This window comes from Haemaphysalis longicornis, unplaced genomic scaffold (genome assembly GCF_048455015.1).
Source record: "Haemaphysalis longicornis isolate Haplotype H1 unplaced genomic scaffold, Haemaphysalis longicornis Haplotype H1 scaffold_2, whole genome shotgun sequence".
NCBI classification, from domain to species: Eukaryota; Metazoa; Arthropoda; class Arachnida; order Ixodida; family Ixodidae; genus Haemaphysalis; species Haemaphysalis longicornis.
Window position 1 is genome coordinate 117,598,021 of NW_027526295.1, and position 12,691 is coordinate 117,610,711.

Here is a 12,691-nt window from a genome sequence, read left to right on the forward strand (position 1 = left end):
TGATGTAAAATTAGTGACGTCACGTTCTGCACTTTCGCTTCGGACTGCAAGTGCAGCACACATGTCCCCGATAGAAGCCTGTACTGCTCAAGTCAGTATTGAAGGCACGTGCTACCCCATTTAATATGTCGTTTTATCCTCGTGCTCACAATACGTAATCCTTGGCTGGGATTTCCTCTCAAGCCATCACGCTGCAATCGACAAGGCCCGGGCTGAACTGGAACTTTTCCCAGAGTGTTCCCTCTCGCCATTTGACGCTACATCTTCTGGTGACTAAAAAGTCGTACTTTCCGTAAACGTCGATATTCCGCCGCAAAGTTAAGTGTTAGTGGCTCTTTATTGCGATACCATGCTGGGTGGCCCTGTTCTAATTACACCATCCTACCTTTTGTTAGCCGAAAGAAAGAGACCCCATTCCTGAGAAACGCAAATTTTAGCTCAAATCAGTAAGTATTTTATGCCCGAAAATATTTGTACGTGCGTGTGAGTGGAGGAAGCGAGTGGCGATTGCGAGTGAGTGTGAGTGGCCATTGCAAGTGGTGAGTGCGAGTGCGAGGGAGTGTAAGCGGCGAATGCGAGTAGTGAGCGTGAGCGCGAGCGAGTGTGAATCGTGGGGATAAGTGGTGAGCGTGAGTGAGTGCGAGTTGTGACGATGAGTGGTGAGCGTGAGCGCGAGTGAGTTCGAGTGGTGAGGACGAGTGGCGAGCGTGAACGGGAGTGAGTGCGAGTGGTGAGGGTGGAGTGGCGAGCGGTAGTGCGAGTGAGTGCGAATGGTGACGACGAGTGGTGAGCGTGAACGGGAGTGAGTGCGAGTAGTGAGGCCCGAGGGGCGAGCGTGAGTGCGAGTGAGTGCGAGTGGTGGGGTTGAGGGGTGAGCGTGAGCGCGAGTGAGTGCGATTGGTGCGAACGAGTGGAGAGTGTGTGAGCGGGAGTGAGTGCGAGTGGTAAGGGGTGGGGGGGGGGTGAACGTTAGCGCGAGTGAGTGCGAGTTGTGAGAGCGGAGTGGTGAGCGTGAGCGCGAGTGAGTATGAGTAGTAAAGGCGGAGTGGCGAGCGTGAGTGCGAGTGAGTGCGCGTGGTGAGGGCGGAGTGGTGAGTGCGAGTGCGAGCGAGTGCGTTAGGAAAAATATATATTTTTTAGTGAGTGTGAGTGAGTGGCATCCAGTTTTGCCGAGCTATGCTTCTGTGTCAAATATCGACGACTTAACAAGATTACATATCAAGACGTTTATCCCATGCCTCCAGTCCATGACGCTCTTGATTGTGTACATGGTGCCGAATTTTTTTCCTCCCTAGATTCGCGCTCCGGCTGCTGGCAGGGGCTGGTGGCTGAGTGTGACGGGCCCAAAACGACGTTGGTGACACCTGATGGGCTATATAAATTCAACGTCATGCCTTTTGGGCTATGCAACACGCCAACCACCCTTGAAAGAATATGAACAACATCTTGGGTGGGCTCGAATGGCATCTGTCTCTGCGACTTGCCCGATGTCGTTGAGTTCTTTTCTCACTTCGAAGCACATCTTGCTCCTTAGCACCAAGTACTGCCCTGTCTCACTGCAGCTAGACTACAACTCAATGTCCAGAAGTGTCGTTTTGGTGCACGTTAGCTAACCATCCTGGACTACTTTGTTCCGAAAGTCGGAGTGTCACCTGATCCCGAAAACTACGGGCCGTTGCCAACTTTACCAAGCCCCATTCAATGAAGACCCTCTGCAGCGTCATAGGGCTATACTCTTGTTCACGGCGCTTCGTTCGGAATTTTGCTTCCATCGTCGTCCCACTCACGAGGCTGCTGGATGGCGACAACAGTCTATCCGCGCGGTCTTTTGAGAGTGACGACGCCTTCACATCTACTAACGACGTCTAGTAACGTCACCACCTATTCTCCATCGCTACGATCCCCGCGCACCTACTGCAGTGCACACGGACTCCAGTGGTGTTGGAATCGGTGCCGTGCTCGTCCAACGCAAGCTCAACTACGACGAAAATGCTGTGCATATGCAAGTAAAACTCCCACCAACGCTGAGCGCAATTGTACGGTTACTGAAAAAGAATGCCTGGTGATAATTTGGTTCCTTACAAAGGTTCACCCCTAAATTTACGGCCGGTCCTTTGAAGTTGTGACCGACCGTCTTGCCCTGTTTTTGTTGTCACTAAAATATCGCACAGGACCACTGGCCCGTTGGGCCCTCCGCCTACAAAAATATGACATTCGTGTTATCTATTGGTCCGGACGCAGGCATTCTGATGCAGACGCACTCTCGCGCTCTCCCGTGCCTGTTGATGCTACCTGCATTTACGCAACGTATCCCCTATTGTCATCGCTGACCCTCACAGACATGGCCTCGAAACAAAGGAAGGATCCATGGATTGTTGCAATCCTTGACTTCTTGTCGACACCTTCAAATCTAGTTCCGTCTAGATCCATCCGTGGCCAAGCTTTCCACTTCTCTATTCAAAACAACCTCCCATACCGCCGCAACTGCATGTATGAAGGTCGGAAGTGGTTGCTAGTGGTTCCACGTACCTTACGAAAAAAGGTGTGTTTCTCCCACCATGCTGATCCGCACAGCGCCCGTGCAGGAGTCCTGAAGACTTATATCAGGATGCGCAAAAAGTATTACTGGAGGGAACTGTACGCCTTCGTGTGCAAGTACATTCGCGCTGGCTCCGAGCGTCAACAATGCAAGACACCTGGTCGGAAGCCTGCTTGCACGCTGCAGCCTTTACCGTGCCCCGCTCGGCCATTCGAGCGAGTCGGTATCGACTTCTACGGCCCTTTACCACAAAGTCCTGGAAATCGCTCGATCATCGTGGCTGTAGATCACCTCCCGTGCTACGCTGAAACGGGCGCATTGCCCGCTGCCGCTGCGCGCGACGCCGGGGGCCTCATCCTCCGTTCCTTTGTTCTGCGCCGCGGTGCACCCCGGGGGCGTGCGTTCCTCTTTGAGGCTGTTCAAGCGCTTCTGACCGAATGTAGCATTGTGCATCCCGCCATGACCACATATCATCCCCTAACAAACGGGTCCACTCACAAGTTCAACTGTACGTCAGGGGACATGCTTGCGATGTACATCACTTCCGACCATTCGAACTGGGACGTGGTGCTCCCCTTTGTGACATATGCATAACACACGGCCGTGTACAGAGCACTACAAGTGTTTCACTTTACGGCCGCCAATTTTGTTGTACAATGGACACTATCCTACCATATAGGCCTGACGCTTCCGAACGCCACCATCTTTTCGAAGTGAGGCATCATGCCGAGGAATGCCGACAGATTGTCTCTTTGTTCGCGGCAAATGACCAGGGTCGCCAGAAGCACCTTCATGGCCAAAGCCACTCGTCACCCATTTTTCGTCCTGGTGATCTAGTTTTGCCATGAATACCTTCTACAACGCCACGTCTTTCCACCAAGATGCTTTGCAAATATCACGACCCTTATAGAGTCATCAGTACTCCATCACCTGCAAACTACGTGGTTCAACCTTTACTCCGTCAGCCGACTTCCGCCGTCGTGGTCGCGAAACTGTTCGTCAGCCGCTTAAAGCGATACTATGACCCTCTCGTCCTGAACTCGCCGTAAATCTCAAGGATGACTCCTTCTTCGGTGGGGGGTGATTTTAATGGACAATTGGAGAAGGGAACGGTATGTGCCGATCCATCCCAAAAATACGCGTTGGTATGTGCTGCGAACCTGCAACAGTCATCATCAGTGCCTGTCTGTGCGTCTAGCAGGGACAACTCCGGCTTTACTGTTTTAAGTGCGATGCACTTTATAAGCGACCCTGAATCCGCCGTCCGCATTGCTCCTCCGCCTCTCCCCTAGCAACGGCGCGAGGAGCGGAGAGGAGCGTCTGTAGCAACGGCGCAGCGACGTCACACCCCACGTGACCCGCGCGCGCTCCGCCTCCCGCGCCGTGGCTGCGCGCGCCCGCGCCGGCTCCCGCACCGCTCCTCGCGCCGTGACGTCACACTCCCACGTGACCGCGCGCTGGCGCCTTTGCGTCTGCTCCCCCTCTCCTCGCGCCGTGACGTCACATGCTCTGCAGCTGGCGCGCCTCTCCCCCCGTTAGGTTTGCACTCACCCTCGGCGCGCGCCTCTCCCCTCGCCTGACAGCTCCCCCTCGCCGGTACTGCGCCTCTCAAGGCGATGGCAGAATTACTACGCCGTGTACTCTCGGCGCAAGAAATGCATTCGCACTTCCTCACGATTCCCTTCGGGGAGGTGGGGGCAATTTTTTTTGAACAGGCTACTCTTACCCCCCTCTCGCTTGGACAGCTGATTGAATTACACGCCATTGAAAAAAAATATATTCCAACTGGAAGCGATCGCTTCTGTGTTCTCAAACTCCCGTCTAAGCGAATTTGAGGTCAAATTGTTCTCTTCGGTCAGTTGTACGCCGTTGTCTGTTATTAACCCTTGTTTGGCATCCTTTCAAATCTGTAGGAGCGCCGTGCGGCATGTCCACATGTTAAAAAAACTCGGTGCATCTAACAAGAAATCCGGTGTTGTACCCATCTGCGCACGTAATAATATCCGTGTGGCCATCATCAGAACCGTCTTACGCGCTCCAAGTTAGAATATTGCCTGAAAGAGAGTGACATGGGATTACGTTGGTGAAGTTATTTATTTCTTTTAAATTTATTTGCGCATTTTATATAGGCCGACATTGCTAAACGATACTATGTCACATTGTTTCACCAATGTGTGGTGTACGTTTCTCTGCCTGTCAGACATGATGTAAAAAACAGGAACGTCTTCAACAATGCATGTACTAAAAATATCAGTATGCCTCATATTCAGACCGATCAGTATTGCTGTTTGTTCTGAGGTAAATTTATCAGCTGTGGCATGCGGAATAATTGACTCGGCGGCAGTGAAGACTAGCAGCAGACAGGACAGTCCGACATAGGACCAGCTTCCCTAAGGTATGATTTATTAGAAAAATTACGATCTGTTTTGCGCTCAAGTAAGCATGTACGGGGCTAATTTGTGATATTTTGCTCTGTAGGGGAGCCACGCTTGGTACCACCGTCAGGGAACATGTATTGCCGTGTCGCAGAATACCGGTGGTAGTTAACCAGGCGAACTTTCCAGGAATGATCATTCAGAATGATGGTTCGTGAATGTTTTGTTAGGATTCTCTACAGCAGCGCCCATATATTTGCACACCCGAGAAAATGACAGAGTAATGTGGACATTGACGATGGAATACCTCACGCGTTCGTAATTCAAGAGGATTGAAAGCCAGGAATTAAACACCAAGACGAAGGATTGATTGCCACAAGTGTAGCTGCACATGTCGAAAAGCAGTCTCTACGTTTGGACAGATCCATGACGGTACTTTTCTCGCTCACGCAAAAAATTCTTTCGTTGTACCCTGCGCAAATAATTTAGTTCAGGAATTCCTGAACAATATGCACGCAGTACACACATTTTTGTTTCTTTTTGTGGCGCAGGAAACAAAATGTTAGGGCTTGTGTGCCGTATATATTTCTGCAGTTATATTATCGAAAAGAGTCAGCAGGAGTGAAAAGAGGCTTATGAGTGAAACAAAATGAAGGCACTATTCTTCCTCACTTTAGCGACAAACATTCTTGCAGCAAGAAAACCAGTTCCTTTTGAAGCGCAGCCAATCAATTATTGCTACGAAAAGCTGAGTGAGTTCGACATTTTATCCAATACCTACAGGCTGATGGTAATTATTATTGCGCTACGCGGTATGTTAAGGCTTGTAAGTAAAAGCTACTCAAAGCCTATCGCTTTTCTGTGGTTTTTCTCTATCGAGTTAAAATATTACTTCTTTCGGTAAAAAGTGTTCATGCATACATTTAGAAGCAACGTTTTTAACGTTGTATGGTTTCTGAAAACGTAGCGTGTAAGTATTCGTTCTAGCGCAAACGATTCAAGCTGTAGATCACGAAGAAAGTTCTTTTATTTGTTTGTTTTTATTTATTTATACATATTGCAGCCCTTTGAGGTATTTAGTAGGAGTGGTTATAACACAGACCGACCAGTGGTAGTACGAAACTGGAGGGAACGAGAACAAACTCTCGTATACAGACACACACATTGTAATAACATATTGCAACGACGGCATTTGGCCAATAACTACCGCTACGGTAGCATGGTGATCGGAAGTTGAGTCCAGAAGTTTCAGGAGGTTTCAGGTTAACTGGTTTACTTTACGCATAGTTTCGGCTGATTTTTAACACATGCGAATTTTACAGGAATACACTTTTTACATAAAATGAGAAAAACAGCCAAGAGAGCGCGAGTACTTATAACGAGACATAGCTGACTGGAATGCCAAGGAACGCCCTGTGAAAGATTGGAAAACGGACGGCAGCACCTCTCGAATGCGTCCCTTGTGCAGGCCGCACCCTGCAGCCGGCCGAGCAGCATTATTTTTGCTTCAACTGGACCTTTGGGAAAAAAACCGCATTAGGGACCCACTACCTGCAGCCTATCCGAGAGACGCTTCTTAACACCTATCAACCATGTTGCCGCCAAACGGAAAATGACCTGTCACGCAAAGACACAAAGTTTGAACCCGAAGGTGCGCGTCTGGAGAAATATTGACCTAAAGAAAGTAGTTAGGACAAAACACTAAAGTAAAGACTGGAAAAACACCAGAATGACCGTTGGAGCTAGGCAGAGGGCTTACATACCGAAGCGAACACCTCAGGGGGCGAGGAATATTCGATAACGCAGAAACCCGAGCCCCAGATACGATCGGCCAGGACGGTCACATAAACTTGTAATAACCGCGTCTTCCGGTCGGTCAGCGCAAAAAACTTCCACCTCCCCTCGCGGGAACCCCTGTGTAGATGCGACGCATAGGGGGTCCACGTTGCAGCGTTGGACAGCGGAGGAACGGCGCTGGAACGATGGAGCGTAGCGGCGCAGGCACCGCGTTTTATAGCGCGCATAACGTTGAGGGGACTGCGTAAGCCGGTCCCAGTCGATGACTACGTTGGCGTACTTGTAAAGCGGCGTGGACTCTAGGTGTTTGAGCCAAGCGTGGATGTTGCTTCGCCGGAGAACGGCACACCGGTTATATGTGCAGCGCGCCCTAAGGAGAGGAAACCGCGGAAGAGAGAGTACTGCACATGGGCCGGCCCCAGCGCGTCTGCCGCGGCTATGACGCAACACAATCCAACACAATCCACTTTAATCCAATCCAATCCAAATCCAAATCCAAGCCAAGCCAAGCCAATCCAATCCAAGCCAATCGAATCGAATCCAATCCAATGCCCCTCGCGAGAGAGTGTTCGCTATCGGAGAGGAGAGGGGGTGAGCGGCGGAGAGCGCAGCTGGCGCGGCGAGGAGAATGGGGGAGGGGCGGACAACGCCGACAACAACGACGACGACGCCGGAAGGACAAGGCGAGTGAATCAGATGCTCTGCATCTAAAAGACACACTTCGCATGCATTTCATGGAAAAGGGGGCCTTGGCAGCCAAAATAGTAGTCAAGACAAAGGAAAAGAGAAACTAAACTGGGGCTTTGTTACAATATATTGCGCACTAGGAAAAACTCGGCCATTAAATATAGTACAAAATGTGCACACCTTTTGGTGTATATATAAATGCAACAAACTAACCGCCATTGTAGTCAATAAGTGGGTACTGTAGGACGGGGTGCGCATACCATTAAACAAAACGAAGAATTTGTAGCATAAGAACAAGAGGCAATAAACGCCTGAAACCTACTTGTTAATAAGGTCCTAATGTCAACCGACAGCATGTTCTACTGTTCTGTCGTTCTTGAAAAAAATCATTTTACCATTCTTAAAAAACTTCCAACGAAATTAGTGTTCATGAAGGCGAGTTAGGGTGATGGCGTCCTTGCTTAGGGTGCCCCTTGGCATGGCATGTGTAAAATAGCTGTTGTCGGAAAGCGATTAGCTCAGTAAAGGATACCGTGCGAGTATCCTAGTGAATCAATACCACGTCGCGTAGAAAAGAAGTACTCTTTATGGACAAAAGGGCAGATGCAGGTACAAAATCGCAGTCACAGCAGCGACTGATGAAACGGGTTGCTTCTTTTGCATGGATTCAAGTTATTTACTTTCGCCTTTTTATGCAGATACCAAACGATTGAATCATATTCAAGAACCGAACGAATTAGTGATTTGTGCATTGCTAATCTGCTTTGCTGTGGTGGTGCTCTGACAATGTGTCGTTGTTATCCACCTTTCTCAACAGGTTTGGTGGATACTAAATTTATATGCTTAGATTATGAGACGTTAATAGTGGAAATCGCGTCAATATGTTAATCGTCTGGTGCCCTTTGGAGTACTATTTTATTAACAGTAATTGAAAACTCAAACCTACGTTCTGGTAATGACTGTCATTGCTACGGTTTTAAGCATAATATTGTTCATCTACCACGTATCAAACTAACAACAAAGAACATAAACGTGTTTTAGGAGGGTGGTGATCCTGATGGGAGGCAATTGTGTTATACAAAACAGCTCATCGGCGTAGACGCGTAGTTTACAGGTTATTCTTTGTGGCAAGTCGTTCATAAAAATTAGAACCAACAAAGGACAAAGAACTTACCCTTCGCGTACCCCTCATGTGACGTCCACTAAAGGTAAGCCTAGTCATAGCTAAGGTACCTAGATTGTTTGGACAGGAAATTGGAAATTAACTGTACTAGTCTGAAATTTGCTGTTGGGGGGGCGAGTTTTTTAGCAGCTTAGTCTTAAGAACAGTGTCCAACAGTTTGAGAAATGGATTAAAATTACGTCACTAATTGCCATAATCAATTGAAGAGATGTCATGGGTCAGTTCCGTAAGAAGAGTTAAAGTGCTAAATCTCATTCGGACACCAAGCTGCAGATTGGATAGAAAATTGTTTGCGTGAAAATATCAAGAAAAGGGACAATAATTCGGAAAAAGCGCAACTATAAATGAGCCGTACGTTAGCCAATTTGCAGGTGGAGGAAAAGCAAATGGAGGACGAACACTTTTGAAATATGATGGTAACATACCAGGGTGTCCACAATGCGTACTGTTCTAAAAGGAAATTTGGAATTCTGTTTCGAACGTCTCCCTTTTTGCGTCTAAGGAACAACTTTTCTTGATAAAAGGTTTCTAGCATATTGATTGGAGGCCCTGCTTTGATTGGTGATTCGTATAGCTACAGCTTTATTAACGAAGTGAGCGTAGAAAAACCAGATGTTACTTAAAATACCACTATATTTGCACACTTTAGTAAAAAAGTTATTGACAATTACAATTAATTTACAGTGACAGTGACGGGTAACATGACCAATTAGAACATTACAATTAATCAGAAAAGTTATCCAGAGTACTTTTGTGCGGCGGAAGTTATCTTTACATAACATTGGTAGTACGGTAGCACACATATCAGACTTCCTCCGAAATGAAGTTGTAAACGACCCGGTGCATACAGAAGTTTTCTGCTGGTATATTTAAACATTTAAATACGCTTGATGGGAAACGCCACCATTTTTTTTGAGCAACAATGATTTTGTTTGCAATATCACCTATAAGCATGCGGTGTTTGACAATGCGGCACTATCTACCAAAAAAGTCACTTTGACAGAGATCAAGTCCTTTGTATAGCACTAGGGATAAACAATAAACTAATCTACTACATAGCAGACGATTTGAAATACAAACAAAACGGCAGCTGTGACAATCATAACCAACAACTTTATTTTACATGCAAATAAATTATTTCTTCAGCGGCTGCGGACAGTAATATGTTATCGCCGCACTTTGCCCCTTGTGTATTCGAGGTGACAGCTACGCCTACACCTCGGCCCCGGGTCCACACACTCACGCTGTAGGCAACCATGGCAAGGAGCTTTAAGGTGAAGGGTAGAAGCCCTGAACGGTAGCCATCGGAGCCGTAGTCAAGCTCCTGCCGATGGGCTCCCTCTCTGTTTCCCAGGCAGGGAGCTAGGTGACCTTTCTAAGTATCAGGGTAAGGCTCGAGAAGCAAAACCCGTCCGCTGCTTTTATAGCAAGCCATATGGTAAATCGTATCCCCCGCAACCAGGATCGCCCTGGAAATGGGGCCGCACCGAAGGTTCATTTTCGCCTCTACGTATTATCCCCTTCCCGAAGCCAGGCAACTAACCCCGTTTCTTCATTGTTAAATTGGTTGAGAAATCCAACTATGTTTCTTCCAAGTCCATATTTCTTATCTAAGAATTCCTGGAAGACATGCTGGGCAAGTAATTTTATGCTATAAAACTAAGAACCGGTGAAGTCTTGGTTGAGGTTAGCAATCACCAGCAAGCTTCAAGCTTCCTGACCCAAACCCTCACGGCAAACCTGACCATAAGAGTCACACCTCACTGAAAGTTCAACTGCTCTCTTGGTATTATTTTTGAGCCACATCTGATAAGGAATATGGTATTTCATCTGCTCGAAGACCTGTAGAGTAAGGGCGTGACGTCAGTGGCGCGCGTCACCATGCGGCGGGATAATAAGGCAATCACATATAGCACATAATCTTCACATTTACCCATTCCACAATTCTTGAGTCCATAACAAAAGGCCTTATTAATTGTTACGTCCGTCCTTACATTCCAAACCCGCGACGCTGTTCCAAATCCCAACAGATCGGGCATGTCACCAAATCCTGTCATGACAAAATATCTTGAGCAAAATGCTCATCACGCGGCCACGATGCAGATAACTGGCAGGTAAACAATTCATCTGTAGCAACTGTCGTAGATGTCATCTTGCGTACTTTCACATGTTTGAAATTTTCGAAATTCAAAAGTAATCAATGCGAAATCCACCGAAAGCATCTGTTTCCCGGAGGCGCGCAAACGTTCCGCCTCTTTGCCTCCTGGGGAGCACACCGATGCAGCCCGCCGGGGGGCGGACCAGCGACTGGTTTTGGTGGAGAGCCAGGTAAGCTAGGCTTACCTGGTCCCACTCTTTCTCCTTTAGGTTGCGCGAAGCAGCCCAATCCACCACCACAATGCAGGGCAAGCCCGCAGTGGTAGGGGTGGCAACCAGCCCCCATGCGACCCCTCCTCCCGTATCTGCTGCTCCGGGCACTGGGAAATCTTGGCACGCCGCGGAGATGGAAGTGTAAGAAACCGTAGGGGCTCCCACCTCCGCCGCACCACCTGCGCCACCCGTGGCTGCCCCACCGCACGCGGCGGGGACGGCTGAAACAAAGGGGACCTGAAAGTGTGTTATCCAGGCAGCCCGGTCCGCCATGCACGCCCAGCACATCGGATGATGAGATGGACAGCGGACGTTTGCTTTCTGTATCGTTTCGCAAGCAACGCGCCCAATAGTCCATGCCTCAAGAGAAGCCACAAAGCCCCTCCGAGAATAAAACCCCCGAAAGACATTACATAAACAAGCACTACAGCTCCTGTGAACATATAATAATTGGAGGAGAAAATATGGCTCAACGTATCTACAGCCGCCTTCCTAAATATCTTGATGATTTGTACACCACGCTCCATTCTAGTCATACAAGCATCATGTGTCTTCAGGAAACTCAGAATTTTAAAAAACAGACAAATGTTACTACAAAACAGTGCTCAAGATGGGGTACAAAGAAAGAGGCTACACACATCTCTATGTGTGTGTACCCTTTTTCGTTGTGTCCCGTCCGGAGCTCTGTGTTTGTGTAAAGTATGAATAAAAAGCCCAAAATCTCCTTTGCTTTAGAAAAACGTTCTTTGTAGTTATACGGTATTCAGAAAGGGCATGGGTGGCTGCACCACCTTCTCGGGTGGTGTGGTCATTGTAGCCCTAAAATCTTTAGCATGTAATATTATAACTTTAAAAACTGCCCTTGAGGCTGTAGCAATTCGTACTATAATAATAATAGATTATTAACAGGATGCTATATTTACATTCTACCCGAATATCACACACAAAGCTCCTATTTGGAGGCGCTTGTAAGTCAGCTGCCTGAACCTTTCATAATTATAGGCGACCACAATCCACATAACGCCCTCTGGGGCTCTTCTCGGACGGATCAGCGAGGTTGCTATATCGCAAAGTTTCTAACCTCTTCGGGAGCATGCCTGTTCAACAAGAAAAATCCTACGTACCATACCACAGGACACAGCACGTTTGTCATCTTTACTACTCAATTGGCATGAAAGTTCTCTTTCCATCTCTTGGGGGGATGTTGGCACTAACCCATATGGTCGTGGCAACTTCCCAACAGTGAAGACGTGGAGTTCGTATCCCCGACGCCCAGTGCCCATCAGGAACCCAATCGCCCGGGCTCCCGTTGATATGGCAGGAGGCTCGTAGCGCTACGCTGTTGAAGTACTCGGAGATGGCGGTCGAATTGGCATACTCGAGGCGTTTGGATTTGATGAGAGGAAACGAATACTTTATATGCAACTGATTACATTTGAGTAGCTGGGTACTTGAGTAATAAAAAAGGAAAAACTCCCAACTTCACTTAGACGCGAGCTCTAATTGCGCCAGGTATAACGTGCCATGCCCCCCTCTATCGCAGTCTTTCCACCGTGCGCCAAAATATGGCAGTAGAGGTGGCACGTGGCAGATAAAACGTAACAACGTGACAGTTCAGAGGGGAGAATCTCTACAGTGCGTACAAGTCACTCGAGGTTCTCACTCCCTCTAACTCTCCTATGCTCCTACCGAAACAGAAACCACTCGAGCGACGGTGGCCGGGACTGGTTCCCGCCGCAG